The sequence below is a fragment of the Choloepus didactylus genome, chromosome 8, assembly GCF_015220235.1.
Source record: "Choloepus didactylus isolate mChoDid1 chromosome 8, mChoDid1.pri, whole genome shotgun sequence".
Classification (NCBI taxonomy): Eukaryota; Metazoa; Chordata; class Mammalia; order Pilosa; family Megalonychidae; genus Choloepus; species Choloepus didactylus.
The window spans coordinates 5,479,663-5,484,790 of record NC_051314.1 but is presented as its reverse complement, the minus strand read 5'-3'; positions in this window follow the sequence as shown (position 1 = coordinate 5,484,790).

Sequence of the window (5,128 nt, the reverse complement as noted above, 5' to 3'; positions counted from 1 at the left end):
CTGGTCCTGCCCGAGGACCCCAGCTGGGCTGCGTTTGCAAGTGGGCAAGGGTGCCGGGCACCAGGCTGTGTGTGTGTGTGTATGTGAGTGTGTGTTTGTGGCCCTCATGCCCCTTCTCCCCTGCTTTCAGTGGGGGTAACCTTGACCCTGCCCTCCCCCTTGTTCCCTGACGGCTGCTGGTGACAAGAGCCAGGTCAGCGCTCAGGGGAGTAACAGGCCCCTGCCCAGCCCTGAATAAAGGGGCTCCTGATTCCCATTTGCCGGGACCTTGCATGGAGAGAAGAGATGGATGCCCGAGTCCCCTGGCTGCAGCCACCCATCCGTGACCACCTCCACCCCGCCGCCAGCCTCCAACACGAGGCTGGAGAGCCCAGGACAAGGGGCAGGGGCAGGGCTGGGGGGAGCTGCGAAGGGCACCAAAAGCCGGGTACAGAGCTCAGGCCACTTGCTTCCGGGCAAGGGCCAAGTCCCGTGTCCCCGGCCACCATCTCAAGCAGGCTTGCTCAGTCCGGCACCATTTACCTTCTTCATGGTGGCAGCATCATTGCCACTTCCACCAGCTAGAGGCCGATAGCACCCCGTCCCCTATTGTGACAACAACCAAAAATGTCTCCAGATGCTGCCAGGCATCCCCAGGGCTGCAGAATACACACAGACACACACACACACACACACACGCACGCACGCACGCACTGGATGAGAGCCCCTGGTGCGAGCTCTGAGATTTGGACATTTGGTGGAGAGGGGCCCAGGCTCGGTTCATCTTGCTGCTCAGACAGGCCCCAGTTTCCAGCCTGGTTGGCAAAGGCCAAGCCGGGCCACAGGCGTAGCTGAGCTCCACTCGCCAGAAGCAGAAAGAAGCCCGGACAAGCAGTTTTGTTTTAAGCAAGGGGTGAAGATTTTCACCACGTCTGCTCACATTCCACTGATGGTAGTCAGGGAAGGCCACGCCCAGCTGCAAGGCAGGCTGGGAACTGGGGCCTTGGGCCAGGGCCAGCTTCCTCTCTGTCACCCAGGGAGAAGGGGACAAAGGATTTTAGAAGACAGCTGCTCACCCTGTCACCCCTCTTTAGACCCTGGGCCCCACCATGGGCCCCTCCACCCCATCGCCTGACACCTCCCCACGATACTCATTTTCCTTCCTTCAGAGACCTTCCAGGATGTTGATCCAAAAGCTCTCAGCCTAGGGGGTGCAGCACTCACTCCTAAGCCTCATACCGGAGACCTCACGCCGGACCCTCCAACCAGTCCAACCATGGGCAGTTCCCCTGGCCAGTCCTGCCTCTGGCTTTCACCCATGTTGTTCCGTCTTCCACAAATGCCATCCCTCACTACACCAATTCTGATTAGCAAAACACATATAATAGAAAAGCTCAAAATGTCAGTGCTTAAACAAGATAAATGCATATTTTTGGTTTTTATACCAAGCTAGTTCTGGTACCAAGGCCACACACACACATCATCAGGGACTCAGGTTCCTGCCAGTTCATTGCTTGGCCTTCCTGAGCATGTGGCCTTTCCCCCTCAGGATCCAACATGGCTGCTAGGGGTCCGGCCATTGCATCCGCCTTCCAGGCTGCTGAGGGAAGGAAGGTCCAAAGAAAGACACACCTCTCCCCATTCCTGGAAGCACCACTTGACACTACCACTTACTTCTCAGTGGCCACACCTGGCTGCAAGGGAGGCTGGGAAATGTCATCTTTTAGCTGAGCAGCAATATGCCCTGCTAAAAATGTAACTCTGTTTCAAAGGAAGATGGGGAGGTGCATACTGGGGCACACAATTAGCAGTTTCTGCCACACCCACTTTCCCCTCCCTGTGATCTACCAGAATGTCCTCCTCCCAGGCTCACTCGGCCACAGATTCCTCCCTGGCCAGTCCGGGGTGCCATGGGGGCAAAGCCGGGCTCTGCCTGTGCCCAAGGAAGAAAGAAACAGGTTTGACAACCTCGTCTCCACCCTGCCTTCCCCAGCGCCAGCCTTCCCTGGTCATCAGAGCCCCTTGTGAGACCCTCCGGGCGAATTGGGTCAAAGCAGCTAACGCAGGCCAGGAGGCAAGGAGAGAAAGTTCACTGTCTAATGCAAACACTTGAACTTTCTCCCCACCATCGCTCTTCGACTACATTTAACTTCGTGCGTTTTTCATGCCTCTTACACCAAGTGTGTTCTTTAGAAAACAGGACCAAAATGCTCTCTCGCACAACCTTCTCATGAGTGGCCCGTCGTCTGGGAGGGGGTGGGTCACTTCTGAACCAGGGACGAGTCCTGAAGTGGGATTAGCCGTCTCAAATGCAATTGCACCTGTGGCCATAATCCTATTTTCTGGGTGGATCTTAAAGTAATGGATTGTTTGTCCTATGTCTCAGGCACTGGGAGCTGGGAATCAGCATTCCTGACCCCACCCACGTGACACGTGCACTCAGGTCCCAGCCCCTTGCTCCGAGGATGGGAAGACGGAGGTGCAGGGTGTAGGCCCTCCAGGGTCGCCCTGCCCATGAGGGGACCCGCCGGGACTTGAGGCAGGCGTGCTGAGCCAGGACCAAGGCTTGGGGTTCTTCTGGCAAAGGAGCCCAGTGCTGTCCCACCGCCCCCGTGGGGTAGCCACGGCCGGCAGAGCCAGACCCAGGCCCATACCTGGATCCCCGTGGCCCCCGGGTTCACAGTGAACAGAAAGGGGGCTAGGACTGAGGGACAGAGACAGTGGGCTGCGGGCTCTGTGACTCGCCCGTGGGCCTTCCCCGGCTGCTGTGCCCATGAAGACTTCCCCAGAGCCTGGCACATGACGGGGCATCATTGCCGGCAAAGGACAGGAACTGCGAAGTCCTGGGGTGGTGGTGAAATGCGGTGGCTAGGCTTGGGGGCACTACAGGGGCTGTGCTGGGCCAGGCCGGGGCTCCTTCCTCACCAGGGCAGCCGGCCCGACGGAGGGAGCCGGGGGTGCGTGGAGACCCCCTCCCTGTCCCCAGAGGCAGCCAGGTGGATTCTGAGACACCCCCGCACGGGAAGCAGGTAGTGGGATGGTCCGGGCCAAGGCCAGGGACAGACCCAGCCTCTGGGAAAGTGGGTCCTGCCTGTGACCCTGTTCTCCTGGCCCCCGAGACCCCACCCCAGCCCTGTGCCCACCCTGCCTGGGTGGAGGTGCTTGCACCAGGAGAGGCCCCTCCACTCTCTTCTCCTCCCCGTTTCAGGCCGGGCTGGGACTTCTATAGCGGATTCTTCTCAGAAACCAGAGACAAAATGGAGATTTCCTGGGAGATGGGATGAGCATGACCCCTTAAAAACCTGCACCTCGAACCCTGATTGCCTGCCTGGTAGAGGCACTGGAAATGCGCTCCTCTCCACCGGCTGGTCCAGGCGGGAACCGATCCGGAACCCAGGAGATGCCAGGATGTGCAAGTCGGAGCGAGCGCGCATGGGGTGGCTGAGTGGCACTGAGTGGGTTAAATACCAGACCTCAAATCCCGCAGGTGCAGCTGGCCGGGGCATCACGGGCCCCCAGGTTAGTAAAACTGAGACAGTTGGCCAGCAGGTCTGTCTGACAGATGCACCTTTCTCTGGCCAAGAAGGGACCTTTTCTGGTCAGATTTTCCCAACCCCAGAGAGATGGGTGCAGACACAGCAAGGCCCAAGGTTTCCACCAGGCCCCCGGGATGTGGCCCAGGTGTTGCAGGTGCAGGGGAGACTGGATGGGGTCGAAGAGCAGGGCCTGCTCTCACCTCCCAGTGGGGAGATTTGGGGCCCAGCTTTAGCCCTGGAGTGCCATGTCCTCACTGGTCTGGGGCAGCAGGGCAGGTTCGCCGGCACAGGTGACAACCGGAGGAGGAAGGTGTGTTGCCTAGGTGGGCCATGCTGGACTTAGCACTGTGGCCCAGGCAGAAATCAGTTGTGGCTCTGCCCTCGAGGGGATGCCACCCAAACAGAGCCCAGGGTGGTGCGAGCCCCAGGAAGGCCTCAGACCAGCCTGGGGTGATCAGGGAAGGCTTCCTGGAGGAGGGAGGCTCAGGCAGACAGTCCAAGGTTGCGTCTTCCCGGGGTGACCGTCCGACCAAAGTCATGGAGGCGTGCTAGAACAAAGCCCCCTCGGACCCTGGCATCACCCCCATGTGTGTGTGCAGCTTCCTCTGCAAGTCTCAGGTTCTTGACCGTAAAGTAGGGTGATGGTGCCTGCCATAACCCACAGGGCCACCACAGACACCTCCCTAAGGTGAAGCCCACCTGCACTGAGCCCCAGCCGCTGAGGCTCACCTCCTCCAGGGAACCCTCCTGGTTGTCCCAGGCAGCCTTAATGCCCCTTTCCCGTCGTCCCACAGCCCCTCTGCCCTCCATCTCAACCCACTGTGCTGAGTTCATTTCTGAGCCCGTCGGTCTCCCCCTTGTGGCATACCTGGGGCTCACAGCTGTCTGCACCCCGCCTTTCCCCCAACACACCCTGAGTTCATAGTGGTGCCTGGGGCCTGTGTAGGAGAGGCACGAGCAGGGCTGCACAGCTGGGGCTACAGTGGGCTGCCTGGTGAGGACCCCAGAGGGGCTTCTTTGGCAAGTGTTGCTGTCATTGCTATTTTTTTTGTTGTTTCAAATTCAGTTTTATTGAGATATATTCACATACCATACAATCATCCATGGTGTACACTCAACTGTTCAAAGTACCATCATATTGTTGTGCATTCATCACACCAATCTATTTTTGAACATTTTCCTTACACCAGAAAGAATAAAAATAAGATAAAAAATAAAAGTAAGAAAGAACACCTAAATCATTCCCCCATCCCACCCAATTTTTCATGTAGTTTTTGTCCCCATTTTTCTACTCATCCATCCATACACTGGATGAAGGAGTGCGATCCATGGGGTTTTCACCATCACACTGTCACCCCTTGTAAGCTACATTGTTATACAATCGTCTTCAAGAGTCAAGGCTACTGGGTCGCAGTTTGATAGTTTCAGGTATTTACTTCTAGCTATTCCAATACATTAAAACCTAAAAAGGGTTATCTATATAGTGCATAAGAATGTCCACCAGAGTGACCTCTTGACTCCCTTTGGAATCTCTCAGCCACTGAAACTATTTTGTTTCATTTCGCATCCCCCTTTTAGTCAAGAAGATGTTCTCAATCCCACAATGTCGGGTC